Raw genomic sequence first — 20,066 nt, 5'->3', positions numbered from 1 at the left:
TGTTATTTTGTCTTGCTTGACTGTTTTCCTTTCTTTCTACACGTTCTCACTTCTCCGATTAAATGTATTCTTCAACTAGAGTTTTTCTGCAGACAAAAGGCAGGCAGAGGACATGGTGGGGTCTATTCCGGGAAGGCCTCCGAGGGTCCTGCTCGGTTACAGTAAGAACACTTAGCACGAGATCTACGCTCTTGACCAGTGTTGAAGTGCACAGTACAGCCTTGTTAACTGGCGGCACTGTGTCCCGCAGAAGGTCTCTAGAACTGATTCGTCTTGCATAACTGAGACTTTATATCAATTGAAACTTCCATTTTCCAGCAACTTCCCATTTCCTTCTCCCCTCAGCCCCTGGCAACCATCAGTCTGTTCTCTGCTTCTGTGAGTTTGATTATTTTAGATGCCTCATATAAATGGAATCACACAGTGTTTGTCCTTCTGTGTTTGGCATATTTAACTTAGCGTGACATCCTCCAGGTCCATCCACGTTGCTGTAAATAGCAGGATTTCCTTACTTTTTAAGGTTAAATAATAGTCCATCGTACGTATATACCACATTTTCTTTATCCATTCATCTGTCGATGGACATTCGGGTTGTTTCCATACCTTGGCTATTATGAATAACACTGCAGTGAACATGGGAGTGCAGGTGTCTCTTCAAGATCCTGATTTCAGTTCTTTTGGATAAATATACCCAGAAGTGAGAGTGCTGGATCGTATGGTAATTCTATTTTTAACTTTTTAGGAACTTCCGTGCTATTTTCCAAAGCAGCTGCATTCCTACCAGCAGTCAAAAGGGCTCCAGTTTCTCCTTACCCTCACCAATGCTTGCCATCTCTTATCTTTTTGATGATGGCCATCCTGTGGGGTGTGAGGTGGTATCTTATTGTGGTTTTGATTTGCATTTCCCTGATGATTAGTGATGTTGAGCACCTTTTCATATATCTGTTGGCCATGAGTATGTCTTCTTTGGAGAAATGTGTATTCAGGTCCTTTGACCATATTTTAATCAGGTTATTTGTTTTTTTGCTACTGAGTTGTAGGAGTTTCTTATGTATTTTTGATATCAATCCCTTATTGGGTATTTGGTTTGCAGATATGTTCTCCTGTCCCATAGGTTGGCTTTTCATTCTGTTGATTGTTTCCTTTGCTGTGCAGAAGTTTTTTAGTTTGATGCACTCCCACTTGTCTATTTTTGCTTTGGTTGCCTGTCCCTTTGATGTCATATCTAAGAAATCACTGCCAAGACTAATGTCAAGAAGCTTTTCCTCTATGCTTTCTTATAGGAGTATTACAGTTTCAGGTCTTACATTCAAGTCTTTAATCCATTTTGTGTTGATTTTTGTGTATGAAAATCTTCTTGAAGGAAGGCCAAAAAAAAGGGGGGGGGGATGAGATGTGAAAAAGAATATAACAGAAATAATCATAATAATTGTATCAGTTTCGTATGGCTGCTGTAACAAATTGCCACAAACTTAGTGGTTTAAAACAACAGAAATTAATTCCCCTATAGTTCTGGAAGTCACAAACCTCAGGGAGTGTTTGGGGAGCTGAAAGTGATGGTGATGTGGGGGTAGGAAGGGGCCAGATCACAAATGGCTTTTGTCTACGTCAGGGTTTCCAAATGTTCAACAAAGGGGCGGACAGTATTCCCACAGGCAGTGCAGCCTGGGCGGGCCTCCACATTCATGCAATCCCAGACTCACTGACTACATCACCCCTTCTTTTTCCTCAACCCCCAAAAGTTTCTCAAAGTGTAAGTGAGAGTGATGTGATCATTAACATGTGGATAAGACCTACAATGCATAAATCTTAAGGGTACAATTCTGTAGTTTTTACATATACGGCTGTGTAATCCACTCCCATAAAAATACAGAACTTTTCCGACACCCCAGAAGACTCCCCAGGGAGTACAGATGCATACCCCCCACTGCTGTAACCCCTGTTCTGGCTTTTGTTACCATAGATTAGTTTTCCCTGATCTTTTGTGTGATATAATGGAATCTTCAACACACGGTCATTGTGTCTGGATTTTTTTGCTCATTATTACATTTACGAGAGTCATCCACGCTGTTGTGTGTACCTGTAACGTGTTCTTTTTTAGTGCTAAGTAGTATTCCATTGTATGAATAGACCACTATTTATTTATCATGCCCCCGTTGATGAATATTTGGGCTGTTTACAGTTTGTGCTATTATAAACATTCTCATATAGACCTTTCAGAGATTTCTAATTTAAAAATAATTTTAAGTCATCCGAAAACAGCCATATTTTAACTTTTAACAGTAACAAGTTATTTGGAATACAGCTTGCAACTGCTCCAAATCCCAAATGCCATAGCTTTGAACAAGTGCTGAAAAATCTGTTTTGGGTGACCAAGGGTGTTGACAGGCTTTGAGCCGGAGAGCAATGAAGTCGTTTAGAATTTCAGAATGATCCCTCTGGTGGCTGAACACCAGCATTTCTGTGACTGAACCGATGTCCTGGTTTAGGGCAGCCCTGTGCTTGGCAGTTGAAAACACGGAGGGTGTAACAGAGAAAAGAGAATGCTCACTATTGTTCGTTCACTTGTTTTGCTTTTTCTCTCCCGCCATGTCTCGTTCCATTTTGGCAAAGCCTACAGCTGGAATTAAACTTTCAGCTCAAGGAGCAGATCTGTGTCTCTTAGCCCTGCATCTGTCAGAAATGATATAGATTCAGCAGACGCATGTCCCATCCCATGGTGACAGCACTCCCCTTTCATCTGCACAGCCGGGCACTGGGGAGAGCACGGAGCAAAGAGTTCTTGTCGCCAGCAGCCTGTGCAAATGAGTCGGGGATCAGCCACCTGTCACTGCCTCCTGGCAAGAGAAGACATATATATAGCGCGATGTTGGTTTGGCCAAAGAAACCCGACCTGAAAAGGGAGGCAAGGAGTTGGCTCAGGCTCGGAGGATGAAGACGTGTGTGATGGGGAGTTTGGGGGGATGTCGTTGGAGCCGTGTCTACAGCTCCTTCCACTGATTCCAGAAAGCATTGCCTCGTAGCCCAGCTCCTCTGGCCATCACTGGTCGGATGAGGGCTGCACACCAGCTTCAGAATCTGGAAATGGTTCAGAGATGCTTCTCAGCCTCTGCTGGCCCCTCTCTCACAGGAGACGTGAACTGGGAGACAGGAGGGGACTATGTGTTGCTGTTCACCTGTAGACCCTGGGATACGGCAAAGAGCAAGGCACGTGTGGTCCCTGCTTTCGTGGAGCCTGCATCCTAGTGGGGAGGAGAGAGACAAAAATCAAATTTAAAATAAATCAATAAAATAACTCCATATTTGTGATAGGTCTGCTGTGGTGGAAACAAAAGGTTCCCACAGAGAAGCAGTAAGAGGAAGGGAGATGGTTTTAATAAGGATGGACCTCTGGGACAGGTGGCGCTGTGATGGAGGCAGCCAGCTGATGAGTGAGGAGACGTGGTCCAGGCAGAGGAGTGAACCCATCACAATGAGTTTGCATTGTGCTGGTGAGCACATCCCTGTAACCAGTATCCAGGTCAAGAAACAGAACATGACCACCACCAAAGCCCGTCATATCTCATCCCAGTTGTCAATCTCCCCTTATCCCCGAGTAACCACCATCCTGGCTTCTGACAGCAGAGGTTGGTTTTGACAATTATTGAGCTTTATATAATGGAATTGAAACCACACAACTCAGATGGGAATTGAACCCACGGGCTAGGACTCGAACCCGGCCGGAACCCAGATTGGGACTTGAACCCACGGTCTTTTAACTGAGATCACACACCTGGTCTCAGGACTTACTGAAGCTCAGGTTCTTGATGTCTCCTTGCAGAAAGAATTCAGTGAGAGACAAAAGTGACAAGTAAGAAGTGGATTTATTTAGAGAGATACACACTCCACAGACAACGTGTGGGCCATCTCAGAAGGCAAGAGGCCCCGAAATACAGGGGTGGTTAGTTTCTATGGTCTGGGTAATTCCACAGGCTGATGAGTGGGAGGATTATTCCAATTATTTTGGAGAAGGGGCGGAGATTTCCAGAAATTGGGCCACCGCCCACTTTTTGGCCTTTTACAGTCGGCCTTGGAACTGTCATGGCACCTGTGGGTGTGTCATTTAGCTGATCTGTTACAATGAGGGTATAACGAGGCTCAAGGTCCACTGGAAGTCGAGTCTTCTGCCATCTAGCACCTGATCAGTTCTAACCAGTTTTTGTCATGTCCTGAAGGGCTTTGTCATTCTCTTAAATGTTGTGCCCTGCCCCCTCCCCTCCTGTTTCATCATCACTCTTTGGTGTCTGGCTCCTTTCACTCCATACTGTGTTTGGAGGTTTACCCACATTGTTGCATGAGGTAGAATTTGCTCGTTTTCACTGCTGTAGAGTATTCCATTGTGCGACATCCATGCTTTATGTGTCCACTCTACTGTTGATGGGTATGGTGGACAGACTCTAAGGTGGCCCCCTCCCCTTGATAGTGGGCAGGGTGTCTGACTCAATTCTAGCCAATAGAATACAGCAAGAGTGATGGAATTTGCTTCCATGATTAGGTTACATAGGATGGCGACCACCATCTTGCAAGGAGACTCTCTCCCTGGCTGGCTCTTCAGAGGCCCATGTGGCAAGGAACTCAGGACAACCTCTAGCTGACAGCCAGTGAGAAACCAAAGCCTCAGGGTTACAGCCACAAAGATCTAAATTCTGCTAACAACCACATGAGCTTAAAAGTGAACCCTTCCCCAGTCGGGCCTTGGAATGAGGCCCCTGCCCAGTAGATACCCGATTGCAGCTTTGTGAGATTCTGAAGCAAAGCCCATGTGCCCAAATTCCTGACTCACAGAAGCTGTGAGATAGATAATGTGTGCTGTTGTTGTTGGTTTTTTTTTTTAATTTTTTTAATGAATTTATTTTATTTATTTATTTTGGCTGTGTTGGGTCTTTGTTGCTGCGCACAGGCTCTCTCTCGTTGAGGTGAGCGGGGGCCACTCTTCGTTGAGGTTTGCAGGCTTCTCACTGCAGTGGCTTCTCTTGCTACGGAGCATGGGCTCTAGGCGCGCAGGCTCCAGTAGTTGTGGCACACGGGCTTAGTTGCTCCATGGCATGTGGGATCTCCCCAGACCAGGGCTTGAACCTGTGTCCCCTGCACTGGCAGGCGGATTCTTAACCACTGCGCCACCAGGGAAGCCCATGTGTGTTGTTTTAAGCCACTAATTTTGTGGCAGTTTGTTACGCAGCAATAGAAAATGAATACAGTGGACCTTTGGGTCGCATCCAGGTCTGAGTTTTTAAACCTCTAGGCTACTGTGCACATTCTAGGACATGCCTTTTGGTGAACACTTCTATTTGGTTCATACCTAGGAGGGAACCTCTGGGTCATATGGAATGCATACGTTCAGCTCTAGTACAGTCTGCCAGCAGTTTTACCAACCAAGTTACATTTACATCGGTGAAGATGAGATTGAAACCCAGGTATGCCCAGCTCAGAAATCTTCATGTTTTCAATTACAGTATTTTGCTTCCGAAGCTACTTGACAAGTGATCCTTACAACAAAAAAACAAATGTCTCTTCTTAATAGTTTTAAGTGAGCAAAGCTTCCATGTGTAAAGTACTTTAAGGCAATAAATCTCTTCACATCCATATCTCATTGAATTCCCACAACAGTCCATTAAGGGGCGGGTACTGTTATTATTATTCCCCATTTACAGATGAGAAAACTGAGCCCAGCAAAGATTAAGGATTTCCCTGAGACCAGACAAACCGCAAGTGTCTGAAGCCACACACTCCTGGGCCCAGAAATTTTCACTACATCATGCCTCTTTGTTTCTTCTCTCTTCCCTTCTTTTTGTCTCTTCCTTTTTAAAGATATTGCAGCCTGTGTCAGGATTTGTGATGGGCTGAAGAGACACAAGAACAACTTTGCTTTCCTTTGTATCAACTGCACTTGTCTTTATGTAGACATTGGTCAGGAGCCAGTACCTCATCACAGTCATTTCTGCTCATTTGACAGTAGGGGTTTCATAATTTTCAGCTTTATAGTCTCATAATTTTAATCCCAGTTCTCAGAAGTACCTTCTGTTTCTCTTAATTAACAAATGTTCGGAGGTTGTCTTAGAATGGATCCTCATCACAATTTAATTAGAAGGGGAATGTTTTCAACCGCTACACATGTATTTCTAGGCAGCTCAGATCTAGTCCATATTTATAATCTTACTGAACATGCAAAGCAGTAACAGATGTGTGCTGAACACCTACGATGTGCCAAGCTCTCAGATGGCAGCAAAGATGCTTAAGTATTAATGGAAAATGACAGGCCTCAGCCTCACACACTCTGTCCACAGGGTGCTTATACCAGTTATCTATTGCTACCTAACAAATGAGTCAAAACTTTGTGACTTGAAAGAGCCAACAGTAACTTGCTTGTCACCATCTCAGTGGGTCAGGAGTTGGGGAAGGGCTCCTCTGGGCAGGTGGCTGGGGGTCTCTCACGTGGTTTTAGTCCGGTGATGGCTGGAATTAGAACAGCAGGAGATTGGAGTAAGGGGTGGCTGACCAGGCACATCTCTCTCTCTCCTCCTCCTCCTCCCTTCCCCTTCCCCTCCCTCTCTGCACCACCCCTTCCTTCTCTCTCCCCCCACTCTCCCCCACCCCTTTCTTGTCATCTCAGGGCTTCATGTGGTCTCTCCAGGTGGGCTGGCTTGGACTTCCTCACAACATGGCAGCCTCATGGCAGCTGAAGGCTTCAAGAGCGAGTATCCCAGTGAATGGTGTGAAGGCTGCCTCAGCTTTTATGCCCCAGCCTTGGAAGTCATGCAGCAACACCTCCACGACATTCTCTTGGTTACAGGACAGGAATAGGCTGTGTCACATGAGTCCTCTGGGAAGCAGCCACTGAAACAGAGCTTGGAGTCCAAGAGGTCTGTTGGAGGTAACATCTGAGAAAGAACAGGGGAAGGAGGCAGAAAGGAGCAGGAAGAGCCTTTAGACCAAGGTGTGGCTCTGATACCTATGAAGGGAAAGGGGCGGGGCGTGCAGGACGGGGCAGGGGGAGCCTCAGAGGGCAGTGCAGATTGGACAGCCGTGGGCAGCCCAGCCTCACGCTGTGGAGCAAAGGTTGTCTGCTGGAAGACGCCCATGCTGGGACGTGGCCAAGCCCCAGACCTCCGCTCTGCTGAGTCCTCGGCAGCGCTGCCCAGGAAGAGCGTGGCCTTGGCTTGAAAGCTGAGGTGCGTGCTGCAGGCGTTAACAGTTGTAGGGTAACAGTCTTCCTTGCAGCTCAACTCCGAGTTCTTTCTTGAAGGGAAATCTGAGCGGCGAACTGCACAGCTGCTACGCACACCCACTCAGATTCAAGGAGAGGAGAATTAGGAGGATAGGAATTCTTACCACCGTCTTCGGAACATACATTCTGCTGCAGCCCATGAAATGTGTCGTGCATACAGGGAAGTGGTATTGCGTAGAGATGAACATCTTATGCCTTAGAATTGGCCCAAGATGGGTTCAAATCTTGGCACTTCGCTAACTAGCTGTGTGATTTTGGACACATTACATAACCTGTCTGAGCCTCAGTTTTCTCATCTGTAAAACGGGGAAGTAATAAAGCTCCTCCTTCAGGGGTTATCTGAGAGTTAAACGCGATGAAACATGTGAAGGACTTTGTCCTTTTCCTAGCGTGTAGGCAGTGCTCAGAAATATGAATATCATCACCATTAACACCGACCAGCAAGAAATCATGACAGTCTGCGACCACTCAATTTAAGGAGTAAGTGACCCCATGTGTTGCAGGAGCCCCCAGGAGCGTGAAGAAATGCATGTCCTGAGACAGGAATTGAAACCCAGCAAAGTATTTCACGCTAACTTGGGTCTTGGTGAGAATACTGAGACCCCAGGAAGAGACTGCACTGCGTTTAATATAGTTACTAAGGCAGGAAACGTGAGACATTTACAAACACGGGAAGTGATGGCTTGGGTACCCTGAGCTCTCTCGACGCAGGACCTGAGCTTTTTCATCCTTGTAACACGGGGGCCGAGGGCTGTTCACCCAAGTGCCTCCAAGTGTCCACCGCGTCAAATTGCATCGAATAAAGGGTGACATGTAGCTTCCTGGAAGATGCACAAGTTATGAAGGTAGATAAATATAGGTTCTTTTTTTCCATCCAAAATGGAAATGTAGAAAATATGACTTTTTCTTATTACTAAAAGTCACGCATGCTCGTTGTAATCAAAAAAAAAAAAAAAAAAAGCTTGGGCAACCCAAAAAAATATTTTTAAAAAATATTTTAAAGTTTTTTTAAAAAAAGAAAAGCCATTACCCAGAAATAACTAGTATTAGCATTTTGGTGAACGTTTTTTCAGGATGCTTTTTTTTTTTTTAAATAAAAATACAATCATGGTATAAGAGTTTTGGAACCAGATCTTTTTCACCTGGCAACGTGTGATCCCCATGAGGGAGGCTGCTGTACGGGCCCACAGGGAATGAAAGCAGAGGGTGGATTCTGAGCAGCCCTCCTCTCTCGCCCTCTGGACGACCACCGCCGTGTACACCCTGGAAGGTCCTTGCAGGCTTGGCCGAAGCTCCAGCCACCCACCCTCTGTCCTTGGAAACGCCTGGTTCTCCAGCCGCCTGCCCACCTCTGGCCGCTTGGCCCTTCCCTCTGGGTCCCTGTCAGCTGTTGCTTCTCACAGGGCCTCTACTTGCTTCTGTGCCCCCACCAGCATCACCATCTCTTGTCCCCTCCTCAGCAGAAGGATGGGCTCCTCCCTCCCGTGTCAAGCAAGCGGAAGGACTAACGCCCACTGAGCTCCCTGAGTCCCCAGCACCATGCCACGTACTTTACCCAGAATACCCTTATCAGTTTCCACAACTGCTCTATAAGGGGGTACTAGCTTCACTGCACCCATTTTACAGATGACAAGGTTGAGGCTAGAGAGGGTAAGTAACTTGCTTCTGGTTACAGTAAGCAAGTGGTGCCTCGAGGGTTTGAGCACAGGAACTAAGACTCACTCAGTGTCTCTCTCTCTCTCAACCACTTCCCTGCTACCCTACATCAGAGAACCAGGTAGGGGCAAGGAGTGAAAATACACTTATGGAGTGTTTTCTCATACTTTTCCTCATGTCACTGAAATGCCAGCTGCTTAAGGTAGAGTTGTGTTGTGTTGTCTTGTTTCTGGGGAGGAAACTAAAGCTCAGAGAGGTTAAATCACTTGCCTGGAGTCCCACAGCTTATAAGCCACAGAACCATCATTTCAACCCTTCAACCTGCCAGATGCAGAAGCTTGCTTGTTCCACAATAACACAGCCTTGCTCTTTTCACATAGCTGCCCCCATGGTTTTGCCCCATCACATATCTAGAGGGGCTGCAATCTTACCAGAAAGAAACTGACCTTTTGTGTAATCAGTCACAAGCATGGCAGCATCTTGTGTGGGCTCTGGAGCCAGACTGCCTGGGCAACCTTGGACAAGTTACTTAACCTCTCTGGGCCTCAGTTTATCTGATCAGTACAAATGCAGATTAAAAATAGAACCTACCTCTCAGAGTTTGTTGTGAGGGTTAAATGAATGAGTTTGCGTGAAGTGCTTAAGACAGTCTCTGGCACCTAATACATTCACCACCAAATATTAGCTATTCTTACTATTAACAGAGGCCAGAGTTTGATACAAAACATACTTTGCCCGTTGCGTTTCCTTTTGGAGCAAACAGAGCAAACGTTGGAAGGTGTATAAGTGTCCTATGGCTGCTGTAACAAACAACCACAAACTTAGTGGCTTAAAACAACAATTCTGGAGGCCGGAAGTCCCGCACGAGTCTCACTGGGTTAAAATCAAGGGGTGGGCAGGGCTGGTTCCTTCTGGAGGCTCCAGGGGAGATCTGTCCTCTTGCCTTTCCCAGGCAAGAGGCTGCCCGTGCTCCTTGGTCTGTGACCCCTCCCTCCATCCCCCTCAGCAGCTTAGCGGCTTCGAGTCTCTCTCTGATTCTGACTCCTCTGCCTCCCCCTTCCACCCGGATGATCTCCCCATCTCAGTGTCAGCTGATTAGCAACCTTAATTCCCCTTTGCCATGTCACGTAACATGTTCACAGGTTCCAGGGATTAGGACAGGGACATATTTGGGGGGACATCATTCTGCCGACCACAGAGTGGTACCTGGGAGTCCCTTCACTCCCATCTCCATCCACCTTCTCTTTGCTGAGCCTCCCTATCCCAGCCATGACTCCTTTCTGCCAGCACCCCAGAGCCCCTCATTCCTGGCACCCCCTTCAGACAGCAGGGAGGCCCCTGATGGCCATTTACAGTCCTCAGAGGCATCAGAATGAAGCATCGACAAGTCCTCACACTTGCTGATACTGACCACCGTTCTTAGCTTGACTCAGGAGCGTGTTAAAGACTCTATGGAGGCATTGACCCCCATCTCCAGTCACTACAATTCTGCTGCTTTCCCTGCTGGCTCTAACTTCAAGGTGTTTTTAAACCGCGGCAAAATTATAACCCCCTTACAATCGTTCAACAACAAATATACATGAAGCAGCTACTGTGTACCGGGTTAGGCAACAGGAATCTAAAGATAAACGAGACACAGACCCTGCCATGGCAGAGCTCAGGGTTGCAGGCAGGGGTGTGGGGAGGATGGCAGACGTGTATAAAAGAAGAAGTGGTAGGGAAACAGTTTGCCATTACTTAGTAAAGTGGAGCCCTACCACCCAGCAATTCCGCTCACAGGCATTTGCCCCAGTGGTTTTGAACGTGACTGCACATCGTCTAAGGCTTCACTTTTAAAAATCCCAATGCCCAGCCCCCCACTCCAGACCAATTATATCAGAACCTCTGGGTGTGCAGCTGGGATGTCAGTGTTTTTTTTTTTAAAGCGCCCAGGTGATTCCAGTGTGCAGGCAATGTGAGAACTGGCATCTAGCAGTGTCCCTGGGGGTTCTGATTTAATTGGACTGGGGTGCAGTCTGGGCATGGAATATTTCTTTTTTTATTGAAGTATAGTTGATTTACAATGTTGTGTTAGTTTCTGCTGTACAGCAAAGTGATTCAGTTATACATATGTATACATTCTTTTTCATATTTTTTTCCATCATGGTTTATCACAGGATATTGAATATGGTTCTCTGTGCTATATAGTAGGACATTGTTGTTTATCCATCCTATATATAATAGTTTCCATCTCCTAATCCCAAACTCCCACTCCATCCCTCCCCCAACCCCCTCCCCCTTGGAAACCACAAGTCTGTTCTCTATGTCCCTGTTTCTGTTTCGTAGATAAGTTCATTTGCGTCATATTTTAGATTCCACACATAAATGATATATATGGTATTTGTCTTTCTCTGATTTACTTCACTTATTATGATAATCTCTGAGTCCATCCATGTTGCTGCAAATGCCATTATTTTGTTCTTTTTCATGGTTGAGTAACAGTCCATTGTATATATGTACCACATCTTCTTTATGCGTTCATCTGTCGATGGACATTTAGGTTGTTTCCGTGTCTTGACTATTGTGAATAGCACTGCTATGAACCTAGGGGTACATGTATCTTTTTGAATTGTAGTGTGCTCCAGATATAGGGCATGGAATATTGCTAAAGCTTCCCCATGTGATTCTAAAGTGCAGCAAAGTTTGAGAACCACTAGTCTAAAGCAGTGGTCCTCAACAGTGGGAAGGCAGTGTGGTCTCCCAGGGGACATTTGGCAATGTCCAGAGACATTTTTGGTTGTTGCCACTGGGAGCTGCTATTGGTATCTAGTGGGTAGAGGCCAGGATGCACAGGACAGCTCCACACACACAAACACATCACAAAGAATGATACATCCCAATATGTCTATGGTGTCAAGGGTGAGAAACTCTACAGGGAGTCTGGCCCTAGGACTGGGAGACATGTCTGAGGAAGGTCATGGTAGCACTGTAATAGCAAAAACAAACCCACCTGGATGCAACCCAGATGAAGAGATAAATCCACATTTGCATATTCACAGCACAGACACCTCAGGGAACTACTAGTGGGGAGAGAGGCATAAACACACCAGGGGTGAGAGAGCAGAGGCTTCCCTGGGTGGGGAGGAGGGGTCTCCAGGAGTCGTGTCTGTCTTCCCAGGGAGCCCCAGTGAGTCTACGTGTCTCTCTCCATGCTAGGTTTCTTGGTTAGTTTGACATTTCATGGGAAATTTTATCCTGTTTGGTCTTTTTAAATAATTTGGGCAGCTCCAGTAAAGAAAAAATCAGTATGCATGAGAATATTTCCTGCAGCATGATATATATATTAGCAGAAAAAAATTAGAAGCCAAGTAAATATCCAGAAATGGCAAAGTGATTAAGAGATTATGGTACATCAACTCAATTGAATGTTATACAGCCATTAAAAAGGATAATTATGAAGGTGATTTAGAAACATGGGAAATGTTTGTGATATGATGGGAAGTAAAAAAGAACAGGAAATAAACAGCACAAACATAGTGATTACAACTCAGAAAAATATGTTGGCCTGTGGACAAATACTGGAAGGGTTTGCAGAAATAAAAACTGTCATAATTAAGATGCTAGAATTATGGGTGATTTATTTTTTTTCCAAGATTTTCTTTAACTCTTTTTTTATGCTTAAAGTAAACATCTTTTGGGACAGCTGCCTGGCCCATAACCCTCTCCTCTGAATACTGTGTCCCTACCCAAAAGGGTGAATCCCCCCAGCCCCATTTGGTCTTTGTGACCTTTTATACCAGCCTGGTCACTTAATCCAAGCTGGACCAATCAGATTCTCTTGAAGGAAATTGGCTAGAGAGATGCAAATCCTTCTGAGATGGTCTCTTTTTTTTTTTTGGAGATAAAATCCACATAACGTAAAATTCATTTTTATTTTAACCATTTTATTTTTTTTCTTCCAGTTTTACTGACATATAATTGACAGAAGTTTAAGGTGTACAGCATAATGACTTGACTTACATACATCATGGAATGAGTCCCACAATAAGTTTAGTGAACATCCATCATGTCATATAAATACAAAATAAAAGAAGTAGGAAAAAAATTATTTTTACCTTATGATGAGAACTCAGGATTTGCTCTTAACAGCTTTCATATGTGACATACAGTGGTGTTAATTATATTAATCATGTTGTACATTACATCCCTAGGACTTATTTATCTTGTAAGTGGAATTCTGTACCCTTTGACCACCTCCATCCAATCCTCCCCCCTCCCCCCTCCCCCCCCACCTCTGGTAACCACCAATCTTACCTCTTTTTCTTTGAGTTTGTTTTTGACGTATACTTGACCTACAACACTGTGTTGGTTCCTGTAGCACAACATAACAACTCAATATTTGTCTACATTTTAAAATGATCACCACGGTAAGTCTAGTTACCATCTGTCTCCATAGAAAGATGTTGCATAACTTTTGACTATATTCCCCATGCTGCACATTTCATACCTGTGATTCATTTATTTTGTAACTGGAAGTTTGTACCTCTTTCAGCCATTCTGAAGTGTGCAATTCGGTGGTTTTTAGTACATTCACAACGTTGTACAATCATCACCACTATCTAATCTCAGGACATTTTCATCAGCCGAAAAGAAACTCCACGCCCATTAGCTGTCACTCCCAATTCTCCCCTCCCCTCAGTGCTAGGCAACCATTAATTTACTTTCTGTCTCTGTAGATTTGTCTATTCTGGAGATTTCACATAAATGGGATCATAAAAAACGTGGTTTTTTGTATCTGGCTTCGTTCACTTGGTGTAATGTTTTCCGGATTCGTCCGTGTTATAACATGTATCCGTATTTCATTCCTTTTGCTGGCTGTTAATGTTCCCTTGTATAGATAATGTGACATTTGTTTTATTCCATTCATCCATTCATGGACATTTGGGCTATTTCTACTTTTTGACTTTATGAATAATATTGCTGTGAACATTCGTGAACAAGTTTTTCTGTGAACGTGTGTGAACATATACCTAGGAGTGGAGTTGCTGGGCCATATGGTAACTCTATGTTTAACTTTTTGAGGTGCTACCAAAATAATTTCCACAATGGCAGCACCATTTTACATTCCCACCAACAGTGTATGTGAGTCCCAGTTTCTCAATATCCTCACCAACACTTACTTCACTATTATTATTATTGGTGTTGTAATTATTATTATTGCCATACCAGTGGATTTGAAGTGATATCTCACTGTGGCTTTGATTTGCATTTCCCTAATGACTATTGATGTTGAGAATCTTTTCATATGCTTATTGGTTATTTGCATATCCCCTTAGGAGAAGTGTTTATTCAAATTCCTTTGCCCATTTTTAAAATTGGGTTGTTTGTCTTTTTGTTACCAAGTCATAGGAATTCTTTATACATTCTGGATACTAGATCCTTATCAGCTATGTGACTTGCAAATATCTCTCCCACTCTGTGGTTTGCCTTTTCACTTTCCTGACAATGTCCTTTGATGCATGAAAGTTTTAATTTTGATGAAGTCCACTGTATCTATTTTTCTTTTGTTGTTTATGCTTTTGGTGTCATATTTAAGAAACCATTGCCTAATCCAACCTCCTGAAGATTTACACCTGTTTTCCCTTCTGAGAGTTTTATAGTTTCAGTTTTTACATTTAGGTCACTGGTACATTTTGAGTTAATTTTTGTGTGTGGTGTGAGGTAGACATCCAAATTCATTCTTCTGCATGTTGATATCCAGTTGTTCTGGCATCATTTGTTGAAAAGTCTATTCTTTCCCCCATTCAGTGGTCTTAGAACCCTTGTGAGAAATCAGTTGCCCATAGATGTATGGGTTTATTTCTGGAGTCTCAATTTTATCCCATTGATCTATATGTCTACCTTTTTGCCAGTACCACACGGTTTTGATTACTGTAACTTTCTAGTGAGTTCTGAAATCAGGAAGTGTGAATCTTCCAAGTTTGTTCTTCTTCTTAAAGAACAAACAAAGAAGAAGTTTTGGCTATTCAGGGCCCCTTGCATTTCCATTATGAATTTTAGGTTCAGCTTTTCCATTTCTGCAAACCGGAATTTTGATAGGGACTGCGTTGAATCTGCACATTCATTTGGAGGGTTTTACCATCTTAATAATATTAATACTCCAACTCATGAACATGGGATATCTTTCCATTTACTTAGATCTTCTTTAATTTGAGTGTTCTGTAGTTTTCAGCGTACATGTCCTAAATGTCCTTGGTTAAATTTATTCTTAAGTTTTGTGGGGTTTTTTCTTTTTGGTACTCTTGTAAATGGAATTGTTTTCTTAATTTCCGTTTGGGATTAGGACAATGTTTTGAACCAAGGGCACAAGCAGGGAGAAGCGGAGAATGGCAGTTGACATCTGGAGGAAAACAAGTATGAACACAGATTCAAGAAATTATGTGAAAAGGGAGGAAGTTGGGAGAGAGATTGAGAACTGTACTTGAAGCAAATACCTAAGCAAAGTGGACAAGGTCCCTGCAGCAGGGCAGGAGTATCCCAGGACAGATGAGAGCACATGGGACATGGAAAATGAGGACAAGCTCCAAAGGAACCTGTCTGGACCTGGCAGACTGCTTTCACCAGCTGGAGATGAGTTTTCACCACTTCCTTAGAGAAGAGGAACTAGTGTTCCTTCAGAAGGCTTTGTGTATTTCTGTCTCTGCAGAAGGAGCCAAACAGAGTTCCCTGGAGCCCTGTAAGATCAGACATGCCCAACAAAGGCTGGCCCCATAAAGAACTGCTGCCTCTCGGTGTTTTTATACTGTAACGCTTGGACCAGAGGGTTCTACCTATAGGAATTCTGGCACCTAGTCAGCCAGGTACCGGCTCCCCTACCCTTGAACAACAGATGCTTTGGATTTCCATCTGAATGGAACAAAAGTCCCATGTATTCCTAATGCTTCCTGCAGTTTTGCTCCGTGGGGGACCTGGCTGGTGTGGGATATTCTCTCCCATAAATGTGGTGGTGGGGTGGGAAATAGGAGGAGGAGGAGAAAATGGAAGGGAGGTCAGAGCCTCACTTCCTAGAGGACGAAATCATCTCCTTTGATAACTGTAACTATTTGAAAATTGTTTCAAAAGAAAACTCTCTTTTTGTTATCCTGGCAATTGCTCAAGGAAATGGCTTTCCGTCAGCCTCTCTCTCTCTCTGTCTCCATCTCTGTCTCGGTCTCGGTCTCGGTCTCTGTCTCTGTCTCTGTCTCTGTCTCTCTCTGACTCTTTCTCTCCCTTTCCACCCTCTTTTCTCACACTCAGCTGCCTCTTCCCTCACTTATTGCAGAATTCCAGGAAGAAGTTGCACAGGAATCAGTGTCTCTGAGCCCGGGGTCAACATGGTGCTCCATTTTTGGATACATGCAAATATACACCCACCCCCAAATATTAATGACCATAATTTCGCTAAAATGTGACAGAGGCTTTACTACTTGCCATGTGCTTAACATGAATTGTTTCATTTAATCCTCACAAGCCTGCAAGAGACAGTTACTCTCAACTACATCTGTTAGATGTGGAAAGAGCCTTTAAAAGGTGACAAAACCTACTCAGGGTCACTGAACTGGAGAGCAGCAGGTCCAGGATGCGTCCCCAGGACCTTCTGCTGACTTCGGAGCCCATGGTTTTTATTCATGTGCTGTCCCAGCTCCCTGTACTCGCCTCTGGGGATGGAGATGCTCCAACCAAGCCCCTCCCCCACCTTGATTTTTCTGTTTCTTCTTGGCCAAGGTGCTCCGGCAGAGGATTTTTGAACCTCAGCCCTTGTTATCGCCAGAGATGGCTGTTCCACCCTCACCTCCATCTCCTTGCGGGGACCCTGCTGTTGTCCTGGGCTCCCTGCCTGATTCCTGGTCCTGCTGATGGAGAACCCAGGTCTGGTCAGCCTTGTCATTGACCCATTCAGCACATGGAAGATTATCTGTGCACATTGCTGGGCCAGTTTGTGATGCTGAGAGAGAACTGCCAAGGCACCGCGCACCCCCCACACGGCTGTACCAGGTGACGCTCCTGCCAGTGGCGAAAGAGGAGGCTTGCTTCCCCACAGGCTCGTGAGCACAGACTGTCACGCAGCTTTTTGATCCTTACAACACAGAAAATCAAAACTCATCGCTCACTGGAGTATTTTATTTTATTTTATTTTTATTTTTTTATTTTTATTTATTTATTTATTTTTGGCTGTGTTGGGTCTTCGTTTCTGTGCGAGGGCTTTCTCCAGTTGCGGCGAGCGGGGGCCACTCTTCATCGCGGTGCGCGGGCCTCTCACTGTCACGGCCTCTCTTGTCGCGGAGCACAGGCTCCAGACGCGCAGGCTCAGTAGTTGTGGCGCACGGGCTTAGTTGCTCCGCGGCATGTGGGATCTTCCTGGACCAGGGATCAAACCCGTGTCCCCTGCATTGGCAGGCAGATTCTTAACCACTGCGCCACCGGGGAAGCCCACCTTACAGATTTTTTACAGCCATTTCTATTTCCTCTTCTAAGAACTCTCTGGTGAGATCTTTTCTTCATTTTTCTGCTGGGTTGACAGTCTTTTCCCATGATGCTTTGTAGTTCTTTATATATTAGGGAGATTAGCCATTTGTATGTGATAATAGCTTGCAAATATTTCTCCAAGGTAGTGTTTGTCTTTTGCTTTTGTTTTTAAGTATAAAGAACTTAAAAAATTTATATACTGGAATTTACCTATCTTCTCTTTTATGCATTCTGGGTTTGCGTCATGCTTCAAAAGGTTTGTTGCACTCTGGGATTATTTTCTTCTAATACTTTTGTTTCACTTTGTGAAATTTTAAACCCTTAAGCCATCTGGAATTTCTTTTGTACAGTGTGAGGACACAACTTTGCTCTTTTCCCCCCAGTGATGTGTGATGCTACCATGATGTGGGATGCTACACCCAATACTCAAGCACCTCTGGGCTCTTCTGTTATTTTCATAAATGTTTGTCTATTCATTCAGTTTTAATTACTGGAGCTTCATAAATTTTAATATCTCTTAGGGCTGGCCCCCCTCTGCATTTTTCCCCCATTATAAAATAATAGTTATCACTCCCTGTTGGTTCCCATCATCACTGGGATGGAACTTGGGAACAGACGGATGATTCCCATATGGCCTCTGAGGAAGGAAGACCTTTCCAGAAACTTAACTCACGAGAGTGGGAAAAGCAAAAGCTTCGGCGCCGATAGACAATGGTCAAACCTGGACTTTGCTTCTCACTAACAGGATGACCTTGGTTTGTCACGTGACCCCATCAAGCCTCGACCTCATCTGTAGTTGGGGGACAACTACCTGAGAGTGTTGCTGTGAGGACTGAAAGCAGTCAACCCTCGGCCATGTGGGAGGGAGTTGGTATTTACTAGATTCCTGTCTCTCCTGTCTTTTCCTCAACATTTCAGCATGAAAACAAACTCAATTCTAAATAATGCAGGAATCCTCATTTTAGCAGAGGCAGGATCCTGGGGTGGAAGGAGCACAGACTTTGGAGAGAGAGCAGCCTGGGTCCAGACAGTCCTTCCGCACTCCAGGCTGGGGGAAACCCAGGGAGCACTGCTGCATTTACTAGTGGGAGCCCTTGGGCAAGTCCCTGTATCTCTCTGTGCCTCTGTTCCCACCTCTATAAAATGGGAATAATAGTGCTGGCCCCATAGGGTTACTGGGAAGCTTAAATGAGATACTGCATGTAAGTGCTAAGAACAGGGGATGGCATTTAGGAAGTGCTGAATGACTGGTGGTCCTATTAGTGTACAGAGAGGCACATGAGGGGCTCAGCCAGGGCCTGCACACATCCTTCTTACAGGCACAGGGGACAGCAGAGGGACTTCAGTGGGACATCAGTTACTGACTACTGTGTGACTAAGGAAGGGAAGCGTTCACCGTCCTCTACCCACCAATCGCTGGGTGCCCTGTAGCTCCCCAAACACACAAGAAAGGCCCTGCCCCGGAGCCCGCTTGCCCTGGGCATACTGCCCACCATGTGTTCTCAATGGGTTCTTTGATGCTCTCCTTCATCCTTTGTACCTAGATGAGGCTTCTCTTTCTCCAAGAGCACAGTGGGACCCTGGATGGCTTTTCCTCTGGACTCCACTGAATTTGGCGTCAAGCCCTGCGAACTCCCCCCAGTCTCTCAGTAACTGTGGCAGAAATCTCACTCCCGGAAGGAGGGACTGTCTGAAGCGGGGGCGGGGGGGGGGGTGTCAAGGCTGTAGGCAGATGCGATCCCAGCCACCTCCCCACTCCCTGTCCTGTGTCCGTCTTCCCAGTGTTTAAAAACTGATCCCCAAATCTAAACATCTGGGAGCCACCAGGCCACAGAGTAAGGGACGTGAGGTGGGAAGAGACAGAACACGGGGCCAGAGAGGGAAGCAGGGGCCGTCCTTGCCAGGCTCTGCCTGTCAGGCTCAAAGCATTTCGTTGCTGAGCAAGTGAATAACGTAGTTAGATGGATAGTTTAGAAAGTTCACCCAGCGGCTGATGCAGAGAATGGATTGGAGCAATCAAGCCTGGAAGCAGAGAGGCTACTGCAAGTGGCCCTCGTAAGAAGTGACACGGGCTGCAGGAGCAGAGAGCCAGAGAGAAGAGATGAATGCAGGAGTCTTTTAAAAGCAGAATCGATAAAATTTAGATGTTGGGATGAAAGGCAGGGAGGAGGTTATAAAAAACGGTGCTTTTGACCTTGGGAGAATGGATAGGTGAGATTCTCCCCACCTCCCCACCTCCCCCCCTCTTCTGGTCTCAGTTGAAATGTCACCTCCTCAGAGAGGCCTTCCCTGATGACCCTGTCCACAGTGGGACGTCCGCTCTGACCCAGCTATATCACTCCACCTTATTTATTTCCCTTATAGCACTTAACACAATTTGTAGTTATGGTATCATCTGTCTCCCTCGTTAAACTGTAAACTCCCTGCAGCAGGTTCAGGTCTATCTGGTTCATTATTTTATCCCCGTGCACCGTGTAGGACCTGGCACATACCAGGCGGTTAATAAACACTCCGTTGAATGAAAACGAATGAATGAATGAATGAGGACCAAGGAAGGAGGGACAGGTTGGGGAAAAAGACGCTTGGGAGAGCCCGGTTTGCCATATCGTTGAGAAAGTTCTCCAGCAGGCAGCTGGAAGCCTGGCTCTGGAGCTCAGGAGAG

The sequence above is a fragment of the Eubalaena glacialis genome, chromosome 18 (assembly GCF_028564815.1).
Source record: "Eubalaena glacialis isolate mEubGla1 chromosome 18, mEubGla1.1.hap2.+ XY, whole genome shotgun sequence".
Taxonomy (NCBI): Eukaryota; Metazoa; Chordata; class Mammalia; order Artiodactyla; family Balaenidae; genus Eubalaena; species Eubalaena glacialis.
Note: the sequence above shows the minus strand (reverse complement) of the source record.